This window comes from Gambusia affinis, linkage group LG18, assembly GCF_019740435.1.
Source record: "Gambusia affinis linkage group LG18, SWU_Gaff_1.0, whole genome shotgun sequence".
NCBI classification, from domain to species: domain Eukaryota; kingdom Metazoa; phylum Chordata; class Actinopteri; order Cyprinodontiformes; family Poeciliidae; genus Gambusia; species Gambusia affinis.
Window position 1 is genome coordinate 11196686 of NC_057885.1, and position 14502 is coordinate 11211187.

General features: G+C 40.1%; 1 long non-coding RNA gene across 1 annotated transcript; it reads right to left on the minus strand.

Moving 5' to 3' along the window:
• Positions 1–9477: 9477 nt before the first annotated feature.
• On the minus strand, positions 9478–12389 carry LOC122820112. Its single transcript, XR_006368730.1, has 2 exons — positions 11027–12389; positions 9478–10935 (listed from the first exon to the last, which is right to left on the minus strand). It is a non-coding gene; the product is annotated as an uncharacterized LOC122820112 (long non-coding RNA).
• Between the last annotated feature and the right edge of the window lie 2113 nt (positions 12390–14502).

Here is a 14502-nt window from a genome sequence, read left to right on the forward strand (position 1 = left end):
AGGTTTACAAAGCAAATTATTATACTGCAGATGAACTTTGCTCACATTTAAATCAGTTGGTGTGTGTTTTTAAGGCAGCACATTTCACTTCAGTGTAGCTTGAGTAACATTGTCAGAGATGAGACCTGTTTGCATCATTTAGAGTGCATAAAAAAAATACCGCTTGCTGACAGCCGGAGGTGATTTTAGCATACAAGAAGGAAGAGAAAAACAATCATGTACACTAACAAAAAAAAGGCACAGATGTCACAAAAGAGTCAAGTCATTCACTCTTTTGAGATGTTTCTAATATTTAGGGAAAAAAAATCTGTAATAAAATAAATAGCGAAAGGTATGCTTCAAAATAATTGTCAAAATTCTGGAAGAGGAACTTGGGAGCCATATGAGGAGAAGGAGGTGGCAAGTTGGAGCACAGGCAGCACAGCACAGTAGAACAAAGTAAATTAAGAGGGTATTTTTTCATTCTTATAAGTACACCAGCAACTTACTGTAATAGTACACAATCTGACACACTTTCAGTTACCTTTTTTTGAGGCTGTCTGGAACCAGTCTGATGGAAAACCCTGTATGATCTGTCAACCCGAACCAGCCATATTGGAGTATACCACACTTCTTCAACCTCTGTTTCCCATCAGCTTCTTGACTTTGAAAATATCATCAAGGCCAATCAATTGTGCCGCTCGCTCGAAAACACAGTACAGCACAAAGCGCGGGCTCGCCATTACCTGCTCATCCACCCACGTTATCACTTCTTCCTGCGGACGGCAATAAAAGAGGAAGACCAAGTGACATTTTGGAATACAGATTAATGAGCGCGGCGCTGTCAAGAAGAGAAGACACACGACAGAGGTCAAGCGTGTAATGACTGACCTTAAATCCAGCAGTGTCCAAAAAGTAAATGGGTGCCCGGGTGTGTGTGTGTTGCCAATCTGAAGAGTATACTTCCCCCCCCAATCCCACTTCCTATTATTTTGTATTTATTGGCTTATTTTGTGTGAACTTGTATTGTTGTGGTTGAGTGATTTTTGTCTCCAGTCTTGATATTAACTTTTGTTAAAATTTGAGAATGAATGATCTTTAGCTGAAAAGGGCTTTCAACATATTTACTTTTCATTAGAGCTTTTATAGACATTAGAAATGCCTGAACGGATGCATTCCCATTATTTAATAAGGGCAGACGAAGTAATACTTTGGCTTCCTCACTTTTTGTTTTGTGCGTTATGATGAACATCATCATAATGCCAGTGCAATTAGGCGGCCACGTTTAATCAGCCTCCTTCACTCCGTGTTTCATGGATAATATTCATCAGTACATCATATTTGGAGATCATTGACTCATTAACAAAAATTTATCATGATACAACACAATGCAACTTTGCATCAAAACAAGTTTACACAGTAATGCTTTTTAGATAGAATTGACTGTTTAACATAATTGGTTTATTAGTGTCACATGACTTTAGTACGTGAGAGTCGGTTGCTGTGTGTTTCCGTTTGAAACAAAAACTTTTTTCTTTTGTCATATTATGCAGAAATTATTCTGCATTAACTATCATTTCCAGCACCATTGTTCAACTGCTGGCTGAAGAAGCAGATGAAAACCGCTCAGTGGTCCCTACAAAGCAATCAATGCGAGTGTTGACCGTGAGAGTCAGACCTCTGAGTCTTTTCACATAATTTCAGATTGCATTTTCTTTCAGCAGCAGAATGCACATCTTACGGCGTTGCTGAATCGGAGAGAGAAGACTGACAGCACACACAGAGCTGTGTTTAAGAGTCCTTGGCTCAAACTTTCTCACTTTAATGTCTACGAAAGAAGGTCATAGACGGGTTCTTAATCATATCACAACGAGGCCAAGTAGTGCTTCTTGTGGGTGCTGCTGCTACTACTACTACAAAAAAAGACTTGTTCTAAAAAATCAAGCAGGATTAAAATAGAACATCCGTGGTAAAATCGTTTCATCTATTTTACATTATGCTGAATCTTAGAATAATGAGTGTAGAGAATTGTAATCCTGGTTTAACTAAAATTAAAAGCCCAGATCTTCTAGTAATGTGTTGCGAGTGAGCTTTGTTGCTAGTCCATCACAAGATCAACATGATTAGTACAACACTCCCACAATCACTCATAGTGGGACTTCACACATTTGGAGGAAAACTTTGTGAGGCTTAAAGACAGTTAAAGATAATTATAACTCCTCATAGAAAAGTCCCCATATGGGACCTAAAGATACTTTTGTTTAGATGTTTGGTGTACTCCCCCACCAAAGAAGCCACATTGGTTTCTTTTACTGTCTTCTCCTCATTTAATCTTAAAGTATATATATATATATATATATATATATATATATATATATATATATATATATATATATATATATATATGTATATATATATATATATATATATATATATATATATATATATATATTTTTTTTTTACAGCCCAAAATCATGTAGACACAAAAGGTTCTGGATGGTAATTAATGTAAAATGCCTGCATAATCTTTGTTTTAGAGCAGATTCCAGAAAAAAAAAATATTCATACCAGTTTAACTCTTCTCACACTTTCAATCTAAAACCACAACAGTCAATGAATTTTACTTAGTTTGTAAAATTGTGCAGTTTTTTCCTTTTCTTTGATGGAGCAACAAAAATAGTACACAACTGAAAAGTGAAAGGAAAAAAAAAATAAAAAATCTGAAAACGGCATTTTTATTAAATCTCTTCTACTCCGACACCATTGAGTTTTCCTTTCGACTCCGGCTGCGCGTGATGCAATGCTTAGTATAAATCCATCTGTTCTTTGAAGACCTCAGAGCTTTGCTAGAGAATATTAGTGACCAAACAGTGTCAAGCTGAGGATCTCAGGTAAGGGCAGTTTAATAACGTCCTCCTAAAATAGAAAGTGTGCAGCACAGTTGCAAACCTGCAAGGCATAGATGGTAAGCAGGTCGTTGGGAACTCTGGAGAAATCCACAGCTCTGGTGGGAGAATCTGTTGACAGAGCTGCAATTAGTGCACTGTATTTGGTTTAAAAAAAAAAAAGGCTGTTGTTAAAATAAAACTTTAATAAGAAGATTCAAAGTGGGGAAACAACAACCCATTTGAAGAAAGGAGTTGTGGTCCAATGTGACCAAAATTAAACTTTTTTCATGTTTTCATTTTTTTTTTTTTTTTACATGTAGTTGCAAACACATGATGAACAAAAGGAAAACACAGTAGTGGCAGTATTATGCTCTGGGGATGTTGTTGTTTTTTCAGCAGAAAATGGTCAGAGTTTATGAGAATATGGCTTGAGCAGAATCCAGGACAATTCTGGAAAAAAAAAATTTGCAAGAAGATGTAAAACACTTCAGACTCAGGATAAAGTTTGTCTTTTGGCAGAACTGTAAACATCCAACCAGAGTTAAAGTGAAATGGTCTGGATCAGGGGTTTTTAAGAGTGTATGGCTGAGAAACTCAGAGCTGTTCATGGTGGGGTGTGAAATGAGAAAATAAATAAAACAGGAAAAAGTAATTGTGGACTTTTAGCCAACTTCAACAGAGACAAAACTGGCAGATCTGTAGTACCTAATGCTAAGGTGAGTAAGAACTCTGGGCCAACAAAAATAAGTAAATAATAATAGAAAAGCCCTTGATTACGAGATGCACCACCATCACAGTGCTGTCTGCAAATCCCCAGGAGTTTATCTTTCAGTTTTTCAAGAAACTGGACTGGCTCTCCCAAAATTTGAAAACTCCTGGTGTAGATAAAAACCAAAACCTTTTTTAGTTTTTAATCAACTAAGAGCTCTGCCTATATCAAATGTCAAGCCCTTCATTTAAAAAAACAAACAAAAAAAACAAACAAAAAAACAAACAAACAAAAAAATACAAAATATGCACGATGGATAATACTTGCTATGAAAATTAGAAGGACTAAATAAGGACGCTGAGTAACTTTTCCTATGCTCAAAAACCTTCTCCTCCAAACTGTGCTGCTCTAGAGGACAGCGTTGTGTTTGTAATGGTCCCGAGTCAGTTACACTGAAGATCTCCGTGTCTTCAGTGTAGGTATATGCATATAAGCATAATGTGAGAACCTTCTCTAGGGTGCAAGGGAATACGAGAGGCAGCCCAGTTGTACTGGGGAGTCTGCTCCCTCTTTTAACCGTAATGAGACAGAGACTCTTACACTCTGCGGAGCAGGATGAAAATAGACACGTGTTCCACTGGAACACTTTAATCTTCCCTCCCTTTTCTCTCTCTCTCTCTCTCTCTCTCTCTCTCTCTCTCTCTGCCACAGCCGAACAACATCTTGGGATATGGAACTATGGGATTTGAAAACCTATATCTGCTCTGCGAGACAGAACTGGATCCCCGCTCTTTTCCTTCTGCGCCCGTGCTGCAGTCATAAATTTTGCATGTGAGCGAACGGAGGGGAGGGGAGGGGACGCTGCTTACAGAGTGAGACTCTGCAGCGAAACAGAGGGGGAGAGAGAGGAGGGCCATGGCTGCTATTAAACAGCACAATGGTTGGCTTTTTGGGGCTGTGCAGAAGTGTGTGTGTGTGTATGTGTTTGTGTTTGTGTGGGGATGGGGGGGGGGGCGGCAAAAAAAGGCATTTCTGTGGGAGGCAATTTGAGTGTAGCAAAGCGAGTGACCACATGCAATCTGTTCAGCACAGCGGTGCTGGAGGTGCAACCCAGAGGCTTGTTTGCTATTCAAAGTGGGCTTTAATGCATTGATCCATGAAGGAAGGGATAGGATACACAGACAGAGTCACGCATGACTATAAATCCACAGCCTGTCAACTATTAGGGGGTAATAACACTGACCAAAGGGGTGCATATGTGTACATGCAGAGAACAGGGTGGTGTGTTTGTGTTATTACCCTTAAACTTGGGTGCAAACATCCACAGCTGCATGGGCATTAGCTCCCGACCGCACAGAAACACAGTGGCTTGAAAAACTATTTGTTCCCCTTGAGATTTCTCCTTCCGACAAAGTTTCTCGTCAAACGCAGCCAGAGTGGATGCAAAATGTGTCTTTCTTCAAAAGCTATCCGAACCAACCCAGACCAGTGTGAAAATACTGTATAATTGCCCCTCTTTTTGCTTATGAGCCACACCGAAGCCTCATTTGTACCAAATGGGAAATGAGATAGAACCTGTAAGCTAAAAAAAAATCTTAAAAAAAAAAAAGAAAGAAAAGAAATCCAGGAAGATCCAAAGTAAGAGCCATTGTCCAAAGGTGGAGAAACATGGAAGGGTGGTGAACCTTCTCAGTCCAGCCGTCAAAAATAATAATGCATTGGCTTAAATTCAAATTCAAAAATATTTCATTGATTCTCAAGGGAAATTAAATGCTGTTGTAACTCATTTAGTCAGAGTTATTGTAGATTTTTGGCAGCTAAGAGCAGGAAAGAGCTCCTCTGTTCCAGCAAATTTGAAGAAAGCCTCCAACTGTTTTTCAATGACGGTCTCATGAAGAGGACCAACAATCTGCAACTCATCCATCTAAAGCGTTGCAGACCTAACTTTCCTCATCTACGATCATTGTCTCATAATAACTACAAGATTATTTGAGTCTTTCCTCAAAATGTGTCACTCTGATGATCTTCAAAACTGTGATGGACTCGAGACCCAACAAGAACAGTGTAGACAACAAATGATCTTAAGTTTTTGTGAAGGTGTCTATCCTGTTATCACTGCTGTAAAGTTAACACAGCATTAAAAAAAAAGAAAAGAAAAATAGATCATTCTGACAGTCAAACATAATAGTAGAGGTGGTGTGATGGTCGGTGCCTGCTTCACTGGTTCAGAGCCAGGAAGATCTGTCGTAACTGATAGAACCATAAGATCCTTTGAGAGAATGTCTTGTCATTTGTTTGAGACTTTAAGCACAAGACTTTTTTTTCTTTTTAACTAAGAAGATATCTTTTTTTCCCTTATTAAGCGAAAACTGAGATTTGTATTTATTCAGATTATCTTTGTCTGTTATGACAATTTTACAGAAATCAGATGGGGAGAAATACTGGAACCCTAACTTTCCTTCACGTTTCTTTCTCATGAAGTCGCAACAATCTGCCTTCACCCGCCATTAAAGCGACATGAGAAAATCATAAGAAGAGGTGAGGGGAGGGTTGTCTGAACGCCACGTCTCCAGGCGGATTCTGACCGGATCGTGGGGGAATATGAGACATTTTTTGCTCCTGCTGCCGTTTGCAGATGATCGAAGCTGATGTCGACCCGTCGACTTGTGAGGCCGGCATTTGGTTAGCGGTGGATTACTGTGCCAGGCCGCCTGTCTTAGTTTATGACCGTCAAAGAAAATAATTCTCCTTTTTTTTTTTCTTTTGCTCACAAATTACCTCTTGGCTCCCATCTCCTCCCACCCGTGCTGGGCTGGCTGGATTTATTACATGCAGCCAACACCTGACAGTGAAAATTTACTTAAGGGGGGGAAGGCTTAGTTTCTCTCTGTGGCTGATTAATGTGTGTGTGGAGAAAGACCAATGTATTCAGTAGCCATATATATGAAGATAATTCAGTGGAAGCTTAAATCCCTTGAAGTTTTTATTTTGATTATACAGAAATATGACTTTAAATATCGACAATAAGGATAAAAGTAGATGAGAGAATCTTACAAGTAAACTGATGGGATTTAGTAACTTTCGAAATATAATACTAAAGTTATATTAGCATTATAAATAATACTTACTAGTTATAATGCATAGCTAATTACATAGCTAAGATAAACGCTAAAGAGAGTAAAAGTTAAAAGATTAAAATAAATTGCCATGATATAAAATTTTGCTGGGCGACAAAATGTCCCAGGTGTGATAAACAATAATATTGTTGTTTTGAGATCCACTTTACAGCAACATATCGATTGTGGCATGACAGGGTTGGCCCTCCCAAAAAGTAATATACTTTAATTTTGTACATGGCACTTAACACTGGAATTTGACGATATTTTAAATATCCTACATAAATCACAACAACCGAAAACCTAAATGAAAAGGCAATGAAAAGCACACACAACCAAAATCATGAATAAAATGATCTGTGGAGTCTTTCTATACAAACTTGCCCTTAAAAAAGCGTTAATCATCATTAGTCATCATAATGGAAATGATGAAGCTCATTTTATTTTATCCTGCGATTAATTGCTTAATTGCTTATTGTTATAGGCTTAGCTCTTTGGTTAAATTCAGTGCCAATTTCTAACAATTCTCATTCCAAAGGAATTCACATGACAAACATATCCAACTCATATCCAGAAATCCATACGCAATTCAGTAAGTACTAGTGACATAAACAGATTCCAATTCAGTCTTTGTTATTATGCGGTGCAGTCCAATTCAGTCAACAGATGGCTTGTGGTTTTATTTCTGTGGAAGCACGGCTGATTGAGTTCAGTCGTTGACTTTGCAACAGTCCTACTTCAAATACAAGCAAACTCTCCCTATACCACTGTTTGTCATACTTCTCAAAGAGAAATCCAAATTCTACAAATATGTTTCAACGTGAAAAAACTCTATATAAGATCAGTGACTGCACGGAAAAATCAGATCAATAAAGCTTTATTTAACATTTTGGTGCAGGAACGGAAAACAGACTGCTCCTTTAAGTCAGAATGTCCACAATGCCGGACGGGAGTCTTCCTAAATGTTGCACCAATTAGCAGTGGACTTCGTCAGACTCTTATTTCATAAAAGTCGGCTTTAACAAAGCTTTCAGTTCAACATGAGGCAGATCAACATCGTGGGAGTGAATAAATTAACCTAATCTGGATTCCAACTATAAGTAATCAGATGTAGTTTGCTGCTTTATCCCTTGACAGTAACTGGCAAGAGCTACTGTGGATTTCTCAGCCACACACTGAAATCAATCAAATCTATTGTCAGATGAAGGTTGACGCTTTGTAGATGGTGTTTGCTTTGCTGTCTCAACAGCCAGCTCAAATAATACCACTCGGACTACAAAGAGACAGATTTCTGTTCTTGGAGATCAGTGTCAGAAAGTCCAAAACATACATTCACAGACTCAGAATGCTGTTTTTTTTCCCCTTTTGTGCATTTGGTTTACTTTAGCAAAAATTAATTCCAATCTTTGGTGTGTTTGACATGAAGGTTTACTCATAATAAAACTGCTACTGTAGTCCTTTGTGTTTCAAACTCAAAAGCCCATTTAGCTGCAGTTGAGGCACACCTGTTAAACTCTTCCAGGTGGTCACAGCATTTAGCAGGAGAACAGGCTCTGCTACTCTGTGATACAGTCGTAACGACCGAAGCAGCACTTTGTGCGATGGAAAGATCACACTAATGCACACGCAGACACAGGCACAGATACCAGCCGGGGGAAGTGAGAATCCCACAGGTGTCTGTTTGCTATTTCCTCCACTGTCAACACAAAGGCAATGGTCCATTGTTTTTTTTTTTTTTGTCACGCACGCTGACCCTCTCTGTCTTCCCCAGAGCCTCACATGGAGTCCTGTATAGACGGAGAGGCAACGCTGAGTTTGTTTCATCCAGTTCTCAAACGTGCTCGCGCGCACATCGCTTTTAAACATGCTGTGCCTAAATAAACGTTGCATGAATGCAGCATTATCAGAGGGTGCTGTTTGGCTATTGGAGCTACTGATGTTTTGACAGTTCGATGAAATAATTAAGAAAGACTCTTCAGCCCTACCTCAAATCAGGACCCCATGTCAGTGTTTGTTCCCACCAACCAATGATTAAAAACACATTAACACCGGCTTTGAATGGAGTAAATTGGACCGCCGTTAAGCTTCTGGAAGACATCTGTAGACATTTGATGTCAACCTTAGTGTAACTTTTTGTGGACTCAAAGAAACATCACTCAAAGCTTGACGAAGGGGGTTAGAAAAGCTGACGATGTGCTTCGGAGGCCCGCAACACACCTGCAGCCATCCCATTCTTTCTGCCTTGCTGCCTTGAATCAAACAACACAAAAAGCAGACAGCAAAAAGGATAAAGTCAGGGATGGAAATCCATTCTCCGTCTGCTGCCCGTAGACAGAGGAGGTGCTCAATTCAAGCTCAAAGATTCTCTGCAGGCTGAAGGCTTGTGACTGAGTTGCTCCATCTTCCGTCCCTAATCCCCCGTCCTCGTATTTCTATTAGGAGTTGAACAATTTATTAAGATTAGATGCAAGTTTAATGATGCCTGTCGGGAAAATGGGTCATTGCACATCACTCTGAGTATTAATAGAAATTAGAAACAATGTCTGATTGCAATGTATGGGCCGACACAAGGTTTAAGCCCCTTCAAAATAAATGGTTCTGAATCGATAATGACTCTAAAGGCACTCTGTCACAGTTTTACATGCTAAAAGCTCAAGTTTGGAGAGCAATTTCAATTTATTTGACTTAGCCTGATCCCTTCAATAGCTAGCAACCCAGATTCTGGGAGTAATGTGATAGGTACTTTTCCTTGAACCTAAATAAAGAACCACAGACAACGTATATATGAATTTTATGACAAAGCTTTTGCAAAAGGAGAAGTCTCCGAAACAGCTTCTCCAAGCCGTTCAGAGAGAGTTCTGATCTCCTTCCACCCGAGCTCCTGTTTTATTGTCAAAGAAAAACAGCCAAGGGGCAGAGGTCGTAAAACATGTAACCTAATCAATCAGCAAAGAACAACAGACATTCCTGACCTCCAGGTCAGAAGATAAACAGACATTCCTGTCCTCCAGGTCAGAAGATAAACAGACATTCAAAAGAACACTTTAAACAGACTGAATTTTAACTAAAGTAATAACAAAATGATAATACCGAAAATTCTCTAACATTCCCCCCTTTTTATCATTTTACTATGTGTATAAACTTTATGCAAAAGCTAAGCATAGAAAAGAAAAAAGAAAAAGAAGAAAAAGACCAATAAATGCAAGATTTTTTTTTTTTTCTAACCTAAACAGAAAATACAATGAATAAATGGAATATAATGTAATAAATGAAAAATAAAAGAAACAGCAAAAATCAAATGCAGTTTTTTCTTTCATCCAGAACACCACTTGTTTTCACAGTTTCGGTGTAGGAGTCATGCAGCAAATGAAGTCATCTGTTTATTGATTACAGAAATTCATCATTGTTCAGAAAATCGTCAGAAACTTGGAACAAGTCATCTTCAGTCGACTCATAAGACTGTTTTAAATCTTCCAGCTCATATAGAGCGTCAGAAATAGTTCCTCCAGTTCCTGTTTCGTCAGGCACATAAGTACAGCACGTTGGGCCAATGATCTTACAGACCCCTCCCTGAGGGGCAGTGAGGAAGTCCAGGACAACACGATTTTGCATAACCATGTTTCTCAGTTCAGCCATTTCTTTCATAGTGCCATTGGCCAGTTGGTATGTGATGTTGATTAGTCGCAGTAATCCGTACCTGTTTATCTCAACGTGGTCCCGAATCTCTCCTAGACCAACCCACGGAAAAAGGCTTTGCATGAATTTTTTTTTCTCCCGCTCCAAATCCGGAATTCCCATGGAACTCCAGTATGTGTTGTGAGGCCTCCCCATCTTTTGACCTCTGACATAACTGTTCGTTTAGAGCGGGTGTATAGATCATTCTGTGCTTTCCTGATGAACGCAATCGGGTTGATCAAAGGGACCACAGCACACAGTCCTCCCCAATTTTTCGGCAGGAACATGTACGCTTCATTTCCGCATATGAAGTACCAGTCTGCCAACATCCGGGAGCCATAATCTCCTGGCACTATGTCGCTACACAGTGTTGTCTCCTGTCTCCTCTTTGTCTTATGCGTGATGTTGAAACTCCTCTCCTGAAGCAGGTTGTCACAGTCTGGGTTGTCCTTCCAGACTTTGCAGCGTGGAGTCGTCTCTTGACCCCTGCAGGATGTGCAGGTGATGAAATCCTGTGTCGGTTCGCAGTAGGTGTAAACTCTGTTACACAAGTTCCAGGGCACCGTCCCTAGAACAACATGTCCATTATTATAAACACAGTTCCCTAGAGATCCTGGTTTGGCTCCTGCCAACGAAATGATCTCTGGTATTTTCCATACAGTTTGTTGAGAAGATGAAAAAGGAAGTACATCATCTGCGAGTGAACAATTTAAAGATTGAAATAGGCTTTGCACAGCCTCTCCCATCCGGAGGTCAACTGAATAGTCCTCCTCATGTGGTCTGTCTCCTCTTAGGGGTGAGATACGCCGTGGTATGGTGCTTAGAACATAGAGACACATCTGTTTGTCGTCAGTAATGTTACCTGGTCGTATACCTGAGTTATGTATGGAACCGGCAGCTGCGCACACACGTATCAGTTCACAGCATGTCCCTCATAAGCGGTTCTATTCATCAGTTTCCACCACAGTCATGCGGATGAAACTGGAGGGAGGATGTGTCTGCTTCTCTCCTTATCCTGTTGAGAGTGAGACCACTCCCTCTGCAAAACAGTTGACATGCTGCAGTCACAACACAGTAGAGGATCCACCTGGCATGTGAAGACCCCATTGCTGCTCGGCGTGCAGGGATGTCAGAACCCCCAAACTAAAGGAGTGAGAATCTTAGCGTTTCTTCACCGGGTTCCAGACGAACTACAACTATAATGTAGCCCCCCTGCTTACCCCGGGAGCTTTTAAAAAGCTCTCCTTCCTCTCTACTCCGACTTTAGGGATCAAACACTCTCTGCAGCTTACAGTGACTGAGATGTATCCAGCTGGGTCTTTCAGCAATCTTTACAGCTATTGGTGTGGTGATCAGTGATCAGCACTTGGAATGGTCCCTCCCACCGTGGACTGGCCCAGTTCTTTCTTTTTATGACTTTGACATAAACCCAGTCTCCTGGCTTGATGGGAGGGGTTTCCTGTGGGAGAGCAGAGTCAGAGGGCAGTAAATTTGCATTTGACACCTCTTTCTGTCTTAGAGTCCTGATCATAATCTGCTAATGTTTGCTCCTCATCTGCTTTCTGTAAATCTGAAGAAAACATCAGTAATCTATATGGTCTTCCATGAATTATTTCAAATGGTGTTAGTCCATCAGCTGTCGGGGTGATCCTCATATAAAGCTTCACCAAATCTAAGCATTCAGGCCAGGCCCGGCCAGTATCTGCCATGCATTTTCGTAATCTGCTTTTTACAGTTCCATTGGCTCTTTCAATGAGGCCGGCACTTTGTGGTCGGTACGAACAATGATTTTTTAATGTCATTCCTAAATGAGTAGCCATATTTTGTATCACTTGGTTTACAAAATGTGGTCCATTGTCACTATAAACAGTTTGTGGGATGCCATGTGTTGGAATAATAGTTTTACAAATAGCCTTAGCTACTGTTAAAGCATCCACATGCTTTGCTGAGACTGTTTCAACCCATTTAGAAAATGCATCAATCATTACCAAACAATTCATAAGGCCCATTGTCTGGAATTTTTTTTTTTTTTTGAATTTTAAACCATATGTTGTGAAATGCTGAATTTTAAACCATATGTTGTGAAATGCTGTTGTATTATAGTTTCCATTCCCCCCTGTTGACACATGGCATTGCCCGTGTGTCACAATTGCTGCTGCTTTTAATAAAGATTTAGGAAGGACTGGTTTGTTATTGACTTGAAAAATTTTATCATCATTAATTTTCGCACCCTTAGTTATCCACATTTGTTTTTCTGCTTTCGGTGCGTTATCCTGCATGTCTTTTAGCACTGCTTTGTCTATCATTTGTTGTTCTCCTTCAGTCTGTGCTGAGAAAGCTCCTTTCCCATGCTTCCCTGCTGCAGCTTCTTTAGCAATTTTATCAGCTAGCCTGTTCCCACTTGAAACTTCATCTTTTCCTGTTGTGTGAGCTGCGCATTTACATACAGCTAGTTTAGTTGGGAGTTGTATTGCTTGTAAAAGATCTTTAAGCAAAGATGCATGCGTTATTGGTCTCCCAGTAGATGTTGTCATTCCTCTACGCTCCCATTGTTTAGCAAAATAAAACAGTGTAGAAAAAACATACTGGCTATCTGTATACACTGTTAGGTGCTTGTCCTCAGCCAGTTCGCATGCCCTTGTCAAAGCAATCACTTCTGCTGCTTGTGCAGAGTGAGTGCTGGAAATTCTTTCTGCTTCTATTATTTCGTTCGGCAAAGCAACAACAGAATAACCTGTCTGGTTTTTACCCATAGGGTCCTTTGAACATGACCCATCAACAAACCAGACTTCTCCTATTTCTAATGGGGTGTCCTGTAGATCTGGCCTAGGAAGCTGCAAGTGCTCTGTAGCTTCTAGGCAGCTGTGTGGCGTTCCATCACATGGTAATGGAAGCAAAGTAGCTGGATTCAGAATCGTACACCGTTTTATTATAATGTGTGGTTGTGACAAAAGTGTCGCCGTGTAAGAAAGGTGTCGTGCTGGTGAGAGCAAATTCATTTTGCTCTGCAAAAGTAGAACATCTACAGCGTGTGGAACTAACAGCTCCATTTTGTGAAACAAAACTATGTCAGCCGACATGTTTACTGCTAACGCTGCCGCACAGACTGCTTGCACACAATCTGGTAAAGACTGTGCTACTGGATCTTACCTTTTTGAGTAGAAAGCTAACGGTTTCAGCTTATCACCATGATTTTGTAGTAACACAGAGGTCATAAATCCGTTCTTGCAGTCTACAGTTTGAACAAAGGTTTTTTTATAGTTTGGAAGAATCAAAGTTGTTGCTTGCATTAGTGCTTGTTTTAATTCAACAAATCTTTTTTTCAGCTTCTGGATTCCAAGTTATTTTGTCAGTCATAGCCATTGGGGTGCTATGAATCAAATCCTGAAAAGCCTGAGTTTTTTCAGCATAGTGTGGAATCCAGGCTCTGCAGTAATTACAAAGTCCAAGAAAAGACATCATTTGCTTCTTAGTTTCTGGTTTAGGTGCTTCAGAAATTGTCTCTTTTCTCGCTTTTTGTATCTGCTTTCCCTTTAGGTTTCCCAACCTATGGCTCGTGGACCCTACGAGGATCCTTAGCAGTGGTCCTGCTGTACAGGACTCAGAGTTTACTGGGACAAACTGAAATAATTTGTCTAATATTGAACATAAAAGCCTCTAAGACTTTCTTTTCTGGCTAGATAATATGTGAAAAGGGTTAGTAAGAAAGCAAGTCTTCATTGCAATAACAGTGTATAACAATAGTATGTGTGATACACTTATCTTTTGATGTCTCCTTTCTGTCCCATTTCTCCCTCCTCCTCTTGGTTCTGGCGTCGCTGGGGTGCAATCCTCTCTCCCCCTTCAACTCGCTCTGCAGTTTCTGGTGTTGGATCTTGAGTTGTCCAGACTGTCCCTCTGTCAATGTCCAAACATTTCACAAATGAAACAAGCATCAAATAGTTCAGTTTGTTGTCTTCGTCTCTGAAGCACATTATCTTTTCCTTCTCCACGCTGATATCAGGGAGTAGATCAGCGGAGATTGTAAGAGTTCAGTTGCATTTTAGTGTCTGGATGTGATGGAACTCTTCTTTGTCTTCTTGATCGGTGTCAGAAGCTGGTGATGAGGGAGGGACTTCATCTGATCCATTGCAGG